Source organism: Pyrus communis, chromosome 11 (genome assembly GCF_041283825.1).
Source record: "Pyrus communis isolate YQ-2024b chromosome 11, ASM4128382v1, whole genome shotgun sequence".
Lineage (NCBI taxonomy): Eukaryota > Viridiplantae > Streptophyta > Magnoliopsida > Rosales > Rosaceae > Pyrus > Pyrus communis.
In genome coordinates this window covers 653,912-666,901 of record NC_142575.1, presented here as the reverse complement: position 1 = coordinate 666,901, position 12,990 = coordinate 653,912, and positions in this window count along the sequence as shown.

The window sequence follows — 12,990 nt, the reverse complement described above, 5'->3', positions numbered from 1 at the left end:
TGAACATATAATTACGGGTTTGACTTAAAGTTGAAGTCATAAAATGAATAATTTACTTCAAAATGCAAAAATGATCCTACTTTCATATTCAGAGAAATTGAAATTTGTTCCTAAAATGGTTGGAAAAAAAATATCAAATTGCATGTTTTGATTTGGTTAGAGCAAAAGTACTAATAATGTGTTACATATGAAAACAATTTGAGAGAATGAGTGAATTTTATTTGAGAGTTTATAGTGAGAGGCATAATCATCTTTATATTGTAGTGAGGCAACTATCTTGGCAAATTACACAAATCCTCCTAATTCAATAGGGAGAATCAAATGCATGATCTAGTAAGAAAAATGACAGATTCATTTGAAGAATCCATAGCTTAAAGGTTCCAATAGTTATGTCAAATTAGTGGACTGGCATAAATGTCTTGCAACACTATGTTAATTTTCAAATTTTCAAGTCTTTTTTACCAGAAAAAAATAAGTGAGAAGACAATTGGTCGATTAGAGAAGTAATTTGCTTGAGTGTTGGGTGCATGTTACACATGACTTGGTCAATAAAAATGAGATGATGGCGCTCCAAACGTGGAAGAGATTCATGCACAATTCCTCAAGTAGATCCAAGGCACATCGCGGACCAAACATGAAAAAATGGAAAGAAAAAAAATATATATGTGAATAGGAATCGCCTCACCTAACATGTGAAGTTGCACAAAAACAAGTACTATTTTAAAGTGAATAATAAGGTCAATTTAAATGTCATTGCTCTTGTCCTCCTAAACCAGGTGGAAGTTATCAAACCAAAAGAAAGAATACCCCAGGTGGAAATATTCTCCCCAATCACAATTCAACTTTGTCCCGTTCAATTCTTATAATATTGGAAATTTTAACAAAAAACTCACAGTACTGTTCATTTTAACAAAAAAACCACATTTCAACACTAAAAAATCAGTCCTGGTACTATTCACTTTACCCTTTATTTTGTCCTTATCGTTAAAAGTCAGTTTTCAAGTCATTTTCATTAGCTTTCCTTGTAATATTTGACCTAGGGAATCTTAGTTTGATTTTTTGAAAGGGAATTGTTATTAGCATTCCAAAAATCTCATTTGGCACTCCAAACTTTCTATAATTAGAAAGAAAAATACACCCGCGAGAAGTTTAAAATGAAATTTTTGAAGTGCTGATAACAGTTTTCTTTTGAAATGGACCCTTTTTTAACACATGTTGAGCTACGTACATTCCAAATTCCGTGCGGTTTTCAGTGGTTTCCAATTGGTTTGTGCATGTTTTGCATCATCCATTTTGCCAATACTTCATCTGTCATCCTACTTTTTAAGGAAAACTAATGAAAAAGGCTTGAAAACTTTGAGTTTTAACGACAAGGACAAAATAAAGGGTAAAGTGAATAGTACTAAGATTGATTTTTTAGTGCAAAAATATGATTTTTCGTTAAAGTGAATAATACTGTGAGTTTTTTTTTGTTAAAACTCTCTACTTTTTAAGCATCATTACTTTGAAAACTTTGTGAAGAAAATGTTATAGTATTTGATTCACCTCCGGTTCTTCGGACGCCAATATAATATTTCATCCACCATCATATTTTGTAATTGTTAGACAAATAAGGAATATGGTTGGAGTCCTTGTGTAATTGTAGTCCTAATTGTAGTTGTATTCCTAATTTGTAGGGATTTTTCCTTGCTATGCAAGGCATGTAATTGTATATAATATCATTCACGTATCAATAACAAATATGCTTTTGCTACATACCTTTTTCTTACATGGTATACAGAGCAGGTTTAAAACCCTAGCCCTAATTTTCCCTTTTTTTTTGGCAGCTTTCTCTGCCGTTCCCATGGCTGATTCTTCTTCTCCCGATGGTGCTTTTTCCCTTCATCATTCAGACCACCCGAATCTTGTCCTTGTATCCAAGAAGTTGAATGGTGATAACTACACATCCTAGGCCCGTGGCATGCAGCTTTCCTTGAGTGCCAAGAATAAACTTGGTTTCATCACTGGCGATGTCTAAGAGCCTTCTTCCTCCGACGATCCCGATGCTCACGCGGCTTGGCGTCGTTGCAATGACATGATTCTCTCTTGGCTTCTTCATTCCTTGGAACCTGACCTTCAAGAATCTGTGCTTTTTTCCACCTCTGTCCAGGATGTGTGGGACGATCTTCGCGAACGCTTCTCTCAGAGTAACGCTCCTCGCATCTTCCAACTCAACCGGGAGCTTGCTATAATTTCTCAAGGTTCTTCTTCTGTCTCAGCCTATTTTACTCCCTTGAAAGCTCTCTGGGATGAGCTTGTTTCTTATAATGATGGCTGCACGTGCTCTTGCAACACCAAGCCTGACCGTCAACAACTCATGCAATTTTTAATGGGCCTCAACGAATCATTTGCTGCCGTTCGTGACCAGATCCTTTTGATGAATCCCTTTCCCACTGTTCGTCAGGCCTGTTCCTCGGTGTCTCAAGCTGAAAAACAGCGATCCCTGGGCGTCATTCGTTCTGTCGATCAACCTGCCGCCATGGCTGTTCGTGGCTCATCTCGTCCCCCCTCTGCTCGCCCTCCCCTCCACTGCACCTACTGCAATTTTGATTATCATACCCGAGACACCTGCGATAAACTTCATGGCTATCCCGTTGGCCATCCCCTCCATGGCCAACCGTGGCGACCACCGCGCCGTGCAGCTGCTTCCAGTTCTGGTTCTTCCCGCAGCCATGCGTCTTCCAGTCCTCCCCGTATGCCACGGCCTTCTGTTTCCCGGCCCAATAATTACACCCAGGCCCATCACGTGCAAGGCACCCAGGCCCGCACCTCCACTTCTTCTCCAGCGCCCCACCAAGTGCACGGGGCCCAGCTCACTTTGCATGACTTGCAGCTTGCCATGCCTGATCTCTCTGCCGAGCAGCACTCTCGTGTTCTAGCTGCTCTACGTGACAACACCGACCCTCCTCAGGCCAATGCCGTGTTCAATACTGATTTTGCCTAAGGTTTGTTACCTGTCACCTCTCGTCATGGTCAATGGATTCTTGACAGTGGTGCTACGGATCATATTACTTCTTCCGCTTCATGTTTGGTTAATACTTCTCCTTCACATTTGCTGCCTGTTTCTTAGCCTAGTGGTGCCTTCGCTCCTATTACTTTTACCGGCACTCTTCATTTAAATTCATCAGTTACTTTGAAGGATGTTTTATGTGTCCCTAATTTCAAAGTGGACCTTTTATCGGTTGGTAAACTTACAGATGGATTATCGTGTTCCATAACATTTTTTCCTTCTTGGTGTGTTTTGCAGGACTTGGTTTCGAAGGCGATGATTGGTGTGGGTAAGCGACGTGGCGATCTGTATTACCTTGTGGCCCTTGCCTCTTCTATCCCCACCCGTCAACCTCTCTGCAACATCATTACCATCCCCTTCTCCCTCTGGCATAGGCGTCTTGGTCACCCCTCCTCCACTCGTTTGCAAGCTTTAGCATCTAGCTCTCTTAATTGTTCTTTTGATTCTAGTCATATTTCTGATGTTTGCCCTTTGGCAAAACAAACTCGTCAACCTTTTCTTTTAAGTTCCATTTCATCAACTTTCCCTTTTGCTTTAATTCATTGTGATATTTAGGGTCCGAATCGTCAATCTTCTCTTTCTGGTGCTCATTATTTTTTAACCATTGTGGATGATTTTTCTCGATTTACGTGGGTCTTCCTCATGAAACATAAATCCGACACTCAACAATTAATTAAGGATTTTTTTGCTTATGTCAATACCCAATTCCGCATTACAATCCAATGCATTCGTACTGACAATGGCGGTGAATTTTTATCTCTTCGTAGTTTTTTTTTTCTGATCATGGGGTGCTTTTACAAACTTCTTGTGTTTATACCCCCCAACAAAATGGCGTTGTTGAACGCAAACATCGTCATCTTCTTGAAACCGCTCGCGCACTTCGTTTTCAATCCCATATTCCTCTCAAATTTTGGGGTGAATGTGTCCTTACCGCTACTTATCTCATCAATCGTCTCCCAACCCGTCTTCTCCATCATAAATCCCCCTTTGAGGTTCTCTTTTCGAAAACCCCATCTTATGACCACTTCCGCGTCTTTGGTTGTCTGGCCTATGCCACCTCTGTCACTCCCACCACCAAATTTTCCCCTTGGGCTCATCGTTGCATTTTTCTCGGTTACCCTCATGGACAAAAAACCTATACCCTTTACGATCTCGACCATCACCGCATTTTCACTAGTCGAGATGTCGTCTTTCACGAAGCTACTTTCCCTTATGCCGTTCCTAACCCTCATATCCCATTCCCTTCGCCTACGCTACCCATCCCTGCCCCGACACCTCACCCTCCTACCACTTCATCCACTTCCACGCCTCCCACAGATTCCCTTGCTGCCCCCTTACCCGTTCCTCCCCATGCCCCTGCCCTCTCGGCATCCCCTCCTTCCCCCACCACTACTTCCTTACCTTTCACCCATTTACCCACGGACATCCCTACCCCCCTCCCTCCCACTTCCTACCAATCCTCCCATTTCCCGCACCTCTTCCCTTGCCCATAAACCTCCATCCTATTTAAAAGACTACGTTTGCTCGCAAGTGATTCTACCATCCCACCAATCTTCAAATTCGCAACTCGGTTCTACACAAGGTACGCGATATCCATTTTGTAATTTTCTTTCTTATCCCCGTTACTCTCCCAGGCATTTTTCATATATTAACTCTGTCAGTCGGACTGTGGAGCCTTCCTCCTTTGCCGAGGCTGCCACTGACCCCAATTGGCAACTTGCTATGACTGAGGAGCTTCAAGCTTTACATGCTAATGGTATTTGGACTTTAACTTCCTTGCCCCCTGGCAAAATTCCCATTGGTTGTAAATGGGTGTACAAACTCAAGTACAACTCCGACGGCTCTATTGAGCGCTACAAAGCTCGTTTAGTTGCTAAAGGCTTCACTCAGGCTGAAGGTATTGATTATCATGACACTTTTTCTCCTACTGCTAAGATGATTACGGTGCGTTGTCTTCTTGCTCTTGCTGCTAGTCAGTCTTGGTCTCTTCATCAGCTTGATGTTAATAATGCTTTCTTACATGGTGACTTACATGAAGAACTCTATATGTCTCCTCCTCCTGGTCTTCGGCGACAGGGGGAGAATCTTGTGTGTCGCCTTCACAAGTCACTTTATGGTCTTAAGCAGGCTTCTCACCAATGGTTTGCCAAATTCACTAGTGCCATCATTTCTGCTGGTTTTCAACAATCCAAAGCTGACTATTCATTGTTCACTAAAAAGTCTGGTATTTCTTTCACAGCTTTGCTCATTTATGTGGATGATATTGTGATTACAGGCAATGATGCTAGTGCCATTAATTCTCTGAAGTCCTTTCTCCGTGATCATTTTCGGATAAAAGACCTTGGTGATTTAAAATATTTTTTGGGTATTGAGGTTTCTCGTTCCAAACAAGGGGTTTATATTTCTCAACGCAAGTATGCATTAGAGATTCTCAAGGACTATGGTTTTTTGGGAGCACGACCCATTACTTTTCCTATGGATGACACAAAATTATCTGATAAAGGAGAACTTCTCAAGGATCCTGAAAGGTATCGACGATTAGTAGGTCGGTTAATATATCTCACTATAACTCGGCCGGATATCACCTATTCTGTGCATGTTCTAAGCCGTTTTATGCACGAGCCAAGGATATCTCATATGGATGTTGCGCTACGTATTGTTCGTTATTTGAAGGCTACTCCAGGTCAAGGTTTATTATTTCGTTCTGACAACCAGACCAAGTTAACTGCGTTTTGTGATTCTGATTGGGCAGGTTGTCCTATCACTCGCCGTTCGACTACTGGGTATTGTGTATTCTTGGGCAGTTCTTTGATTTCATGGCGGACGAAACGGCAGAAAAATGTTTCGCTCTCTTCAGCAAAGGCAGAATATAAGGCTATGGCAGGTGCTTGTTGCGAGATAGTTTGGCTTCGTTTTTTGTTGAAGGATTTGAACATTCCTTTGGTTGGTCCTTCCATTTTATTTTGTGATAATCAAGCAGCGTTACATATAGCTGCCAATCCTGTTTTTCATGAACGAACTCGTCACATTGAGATGGATTGTCACTTTATACGAGATAAGATTGTAGATGGCACAATAGAGACCAAGCATGTGGGTACGGCACAACAGTTGGCAGACTTATTTACCAAACCTCTTGGAAAAGAAAAGTTTTCGAGTATGTTACGCAAGTTGGGAGTTCTTGACATCCACTCTCCAACTTGAGGGGGAGTGTTAGACAAATAAGGAATATAGTTGGAGTCCTTGTGTAATTGTAGTCCTAATTGTAGTTGTATTCCTAATTTGTAAGGATTTTTCCTTGCTATGCAAGGCATGTAATTGTATATAATATCATTCACGTATCAATAACAAATACGCTTTTCAGCCTACATACCTTTTTCTTACAGTAATTGAACTAATTCCCTCTCCCGTTCAATTCTGGGGTTGTCTTCGAAAATATTTCAATTTTGAGGGATCCTACATAATCTCTCTTAAAACCCTAATAACTGAAAATATGTCCTTGGTTGTTAGAAATAATTAATTAATTATATTAATTACCAGGTAAGTTCCTACACACATGGAAAGAAGTATGATGCATGATTCAAGGCTGATTTGATATTATTGTATTTTGAAGAAAGAAAAAAATTTCTGCTGTGCTTTGAGAATAAGCAGCTGTGAAATAATGAAGCAGAGTATTTAGTAAACTTTTTTTTGTAAAAGTACTTTTGAAAAAAAAAAAAAGTAGTATTATAGTGTTTGATAAACTTTTATGTAAAACAGATGTGAAAAAAACTAGTTTTTCAAAACTAGGTTTTGCATCTTTGTGTTTTTGGCTTCTTTTTCACCCAAAACTATGAAAAAAAAGCTAAAGATGAATGTTTACCGAACATAAAAAAGTTAGGAGCTTTTTTTTATAACTATTTTTTTTAGAATCACCTTAGTACCAAATTAGGCCTCAGTCTGCATCTCCAATGATGTCATACACCAAGACAGTGTTTCATAGGCCTATCCGACTAAAAAGCAATTTGCTTTTCAAGTTCGTGATATATGATTCACCGGAATTGCAAGTACTGCTTGGCAACGTCATCAATTTTCATTTAATATTGTTTTGGACGTTTTCTGGTTTCTGCTGTAGTCAGTGGTTTCCAAATCAACTTCCAAAAAAGTTACAAATAATTAATTTGCAGTGGTGTGAAATCAACTTCAAAAATCTTTTTACCACTTAATATTATGGTTTAATGATTTTTTTTTTTTTACTTATAAGTAAGATATCTTAGATTCGACTCTCGTTAAAGACGAATTTAAATCATATTATTGCTTGTCCATTGTGAGGTTATGCACATTCTCTCCACTTAATATAAATACTATCGTTTGGTAAAAACTATAAACTATCGTTTCCTTCGTGCGATTTAGCCAACGGATAAACATGTTAAAAACTATAAACTATTCTAAATATATGAGTGACAGTAATGATAATATTTCATCACCATGTTGCACGCATTATCTAGGCGACATAATGAAGAAGAGACTGTGACTCTTCTATTAGATTACAGAGAAGTTCATTCTCGTATGGGATCGATCCCTTTTACTTTAGCCAAGGAAAGCGGGTCAGTTGATTGGCATTTCACGCACTATATAGGCGATGTAATACTTCACGCACCATCTACCGCTTCAATCGCCGCTTCTATTTCGAGGAATTGTCTTTGAGAATATTTCACAATTGTGAGCTGTCACACAATATATTAATGAAAATACGATAAAATCTAAAGAACTGAAAATTTGACTCTGCCTCCTCCACAATGACCTTACTCACCTAAACCCTTAATGATTATGATTCACGTAAGCAAAGTCCTTAATTTTTAATTTATTTGTGGTTGCTTATGGAAAAAACCTAAACAAAGCAAAAAAGAATATATGATGGTTGCCGGCAAATATTAAATATATATGATTGCAACCACAAATCATATATTTATGTATATAATTGGAGCCGGCAAAAATTAAATGTAACCTGAAAATATATATTTACATATATATATGATTTATGATTGTTTGTGTGAACAAATAAACGAAAATCTTTCTTAATTTCTAAATATGCCTCACCGAATAGATCCATATTTAAAGTGAAGCGATTGAATATTTTTTTTGTTCGAATGAAGTTTGATCATAGAAAATGCATCTACCATCCAAATGAACTAAGAGACTCAATCACATGACAAAATGTCTAGGGTATTGAGCAAGAACTCTAATCATGGCGTACGTGTATGTAATTTGGGGGCTGTTTAATTCCTTCAAATTCTCTGTATATCACAATGGTGTATTGATGCATTAAAATTTTAATCGCATTTTATCCTTTAAGATAATTGCATAATAGGCTAAAAAGAGAATTTATATTAATAATTTAAATTGGGTATAGATATACGATATAATAAAATTACCCTTTCATTTATTGTAAAATTGACTAATTTGTCAAATTAAAATAAATGGCTAACTCACAACAATATCCAGTGTCAAGATTCCAAGACATGTCAATGCCATGCATCACAAAGTGACCCTAATTAAATATAGAATTTGCTTTTTTTAAATTACTAGGTAAGTTCCCAGACATCTACCATTTCTCTCTCTACCCAGACATCTTCCATTTCTCTATTTTTGCCTGTCTATATATCTGCATGCAAACCATTTCCTGAGCATTCAAATACCACTTCCATTCAAACCATCAAATCTCACAAACTATATCACCATCAAGTACCTCTACATCCCGATATATCTCCATCTCTACCTACCTTTGTGCAGAATAAAATGAGTTCTGTTGTTAATACTGCTTGGGATCGGTACTTAAAGCCTTTTCTCGTTGCAGTTATAGTATCGCCAACCCAACGGCTCAAACTTTTGATAATTGGTCCCATCGATCGAGATCGCAATTCCCATCATGATCTAGAAGCCGCAAGACAACAAGTTGTAGACGGGAGGACTAACAGTAAGTACGACAACAACAACTTAGACTGGGCAACGATAATCGTAGTGTTTTGCTTGACAACGGCAATTGGAATAGCACTTCTCCCATTCCAAGGTCCCTCTGACCAGCTCCATCTCCCTGTAATATTTTACTTTCTTGGACTCTCAGTCATACTTGCCTTCACTTGTATCTTGGTAAGCAAGTTTATTCACTTCAACTACTGTCCCGGCGGAATAACAATCGCCCCGATTTTCCATCAATTTGGCCTCTTCTTTGGCGTCACAGCCTTCTTCATATCCATCTCCATACCATTTCCTTTGTGGTTCAAATGTGCTGCCTTGTCTATCTACGTCGTCACCTTCCTCCTTGTAGTTCTTTGCAATCTTCACTTCAATAAATATTACAAAATTCATGGTTTTAAGTACCCTACCCCTGCCATTGATCCTACGGCAGAATCATGCGGAGGCAGTGCTAGTACCATTGATGATCAAGCATGCACCAATAGTATGACGTGAAAAAACTGTCATGTAACGAGGATGTGTGTGTAAGTATACACAACATTGATGATCAAGCATGCACCAATAGTATGACGTGAAAAAACTGTCATGTAACGAGGATGTGTGTGTAAGTATACACAACACACACACACACATATACTGATTAGTGCACTGCAGTACTAGTGGCTTCCTCATATTTGTCGTAGGTTTTTCAAATGTCAACCGTTTATTCTGTTTAGGGTTTAGTTGTCTCAAGCCTCTCACTAATGCTATGTTTCAACAAATCTAGTTAATTAATTTGTTGCTTCTATATATTTCTTTTAGTGAAAGTATTTGTGTCCACCATTCATAAGTGTTAAGAGTTATCGAACTTGTATATATTTCTTTTTACTACTTGTGATCACCACTTAAAGCCTCTTCTCCTTGCAGTTATGTTTGGGGTTTCATCTAATCTAGTTAATTAATTTGTTACTTCTGTATATTTCTTTTATTTGAACTCCTACAATTTGTCTACGCTCAACTTACTTTCTACATCTATATTATTTTTAATTAAACTATCAATATTTTTTTTAAATCCAAATTTATTCTTTAAACTATTCTCACAAAACTTCAATAAAATATGTAAATTTATCTTTACATCGAATCTAAGAAAAAAAATCAAAATCTAACGAGGAACAAGAAAAAACGTGGAACGGTATAGAAAAATATTCTGAAGAGTTCTAAAGTCGTCCAAGTAGAGCTTTCTTAAAAAATAATTATAAAAAAATAAAAAAAGAAGAAAGAAAAAAGGTCGTCCAAACAGAGGGAAAACGTGGAATACAGCAAACCAACTCGCATCCCTACAATACAAAAACACGTGAGAGAATTCAGTGTTGAAGCCTGCACTCCATGGCAAACAGCAAACCAACTCGCATGGCTGTAATCTTAGTTGCTCAATATTTGCTTGAGAAATATTAAGGGGATTTTTTTAAAAATAAGAAACTTTATAGTTTCCCTATCATTTCATATTTTTTGCACAATATTTTATATATTAGCACAAAAAATAACGTTAAACTTGAATCTACGAGAGTTCTATTAGTGTTTCTCATATTAGCTTTTAATACGATATCTTCCAGCAATTAGAATGTACATGGTTCCCAAAATGTCTGTGGTTTATATTTGAATGTACCATCGCTAGTTGTTAAAAAAAATGTACCATCTTAAGAGTTATTTTCGGGAACTCTTAAATTTTTTTGCAACCTCTTTGAATTCAGCAACTCTTAAATTTTAGTTCAAATGCTTTTTTTTTTTTTTTTTTTTTAATGTTTGTATCAATATTTTCAATTAGGATCAAATAAATCGTCATCATTTCATTTTCAATTATACGCCAATAATTTTCTAGAGTGGCATTATTATAATAGCATTGTTGTGTATATGTGGGCTTTTCCATTTTTCATCTTCTTTTAACAGAATTTTCATAAAAAAATAGGTAAATTCATAATTATTTGGTTTATATTTACTTGATAACCAGATAGTTTCCAACTTAATTTTTTTTTTAACTCAACGATCACGGTGAGGATTTTCTACACTATGTTAGGATTAGGGAAATAAAATTAGAATTCGGATAAAGTCAGAATTTATAAATTGACATACACCAATTTCCTTGTTTGGATTCATAAACATAGAAATTTAGAGTTTCTTCGTGGGAAAAAAAAAAACTTGGAATTTGGGACCTCCAATTCTCAAGTTTAAATTTCATGTAAATAGATGTCATTTCCCAATTTCTATAATTGAGAGTTTAAAACTAACAAATTTCATATTCAATTTTATTGTTCTTTTAGGTGAACCAAACAAGAAAATTCACAAATTCTAAAAAATAAAATCTTGTCATTTCAATTTTCGTCATTTTAAAATCCTTAGTAATCTTAAATTTCTTTATCCAAACATAACGTTAGAGTAGATCATACTATGAATTTTGAAATAAATTCCACTAACCTCTAATAACAGATCATCAAATATATCATGTAATGCTCTTCAAACTATATCTTTAATTTGCTTTTCTTGGTAGTCAAAAAGTATAACATTTCTGCCCAAGAAAAAAAGTCAAAAAGTTCACCATTATGTATTTATGGGTGTCACAACTTTAAGCCAATTGGACGGAGCCTCTCTTCCTTGTCTTTTCCACCTCTCTACAATTAAAGGAAATGAAAAAGCAAATGCCTAACCTTCTTTGGTGATGAATATGTCATGCATTAAAATGGATCACATTTGTAGAGCTTATATATATATATATATATATATATATATATATATATATATATATATATATATATATCTCACAATAAGGCGTCCCATACAGGTAAACCGAGGTACATAATATATAGGATAACTCACTAACCAATATAGGCCCACTAAGCTCTACATAATCTCTAGAATATTAATTTTAGTATTTAAGAATGAATAAGAACATTTTGATCAAAATTAACGCTAGTAAATCAATCAGTAAGATCCATCACTGGATTTCCAATCTGTAAGTTGCTAAGGTCCTCAAATAATACGTACAAATCCTTACTAAAATTTAGCGACAATCTAACGGTCGGTTCATCGTTTACTACAAAGGTCAAGGAATGACAATCTATGAAACTAGGCTTAAACAATAAAATCACATCAAAACAACTGTCAAAAATTGTATTTAGAATATTGAATTTAGCCTAGAAAGACAAAATTAGCCCACTGACCACTCGCCACCGCATGCGGCAATTACCGATGAACAGAAACCCAATTTTCCAACTAACTCAAAAAATTACCAAATTTTGCAAAATTGTAGAACACAACAAGGGGAACAACTTTCATATTTGGGCCGAAGTCTATTTCGGCCAAGAAACACCTGAAAACACCTCGAAAAGCCCGGGTGGTTAAAAATTATCGAGCCTTTGCCGCTCCTCCGTCGGAGGTCCGATGACAGTGATTATTGTCAAGTTTTACTCATGCAAGGGATGGTTACCAAGCCCAGGTGGTGCGCCACTGTGATCAATGCTGAAAAGGGAGATAATTGCCCTAGGGTTTTTGGCGAGCCATGAGTTTCTCGTGCTTCGTTCGTCAAATATAGTAATCCACAGGTAGAATTAAGGTAAGGGCTCAACCAGGATCGAAAGTGAGGAACATTATGGCACCAGTCTCGTCGTCAACAGTGGCCGAAATAGGGAGATACAATCAAGTTGGGTCGGCGGGTCGAAAGGAGGTCCATGTTTGGCTAGTTCCTCCCCTTCTCTCATTTTCCTCATTTCTCTTTCCTGATTCCTCGCTCTTCCTCCCTATTTTCTCTCATTTTCTCCATCTCTCCCACTGCCATCTGACAGCTTTCAGTTTTTTTTTAACAACTAAAATGCCTCTAATTTCTTCGTTTCAACTCCGATTTACGAACGGTTTTCCCCTACACATTTATAGGATCGAACATAATTCAAAAACATTAAGAGTGACCCCCCCCCCCCGGAAGGTCTACGGATTTAAATAATTATTTCTAAAAATTCGAA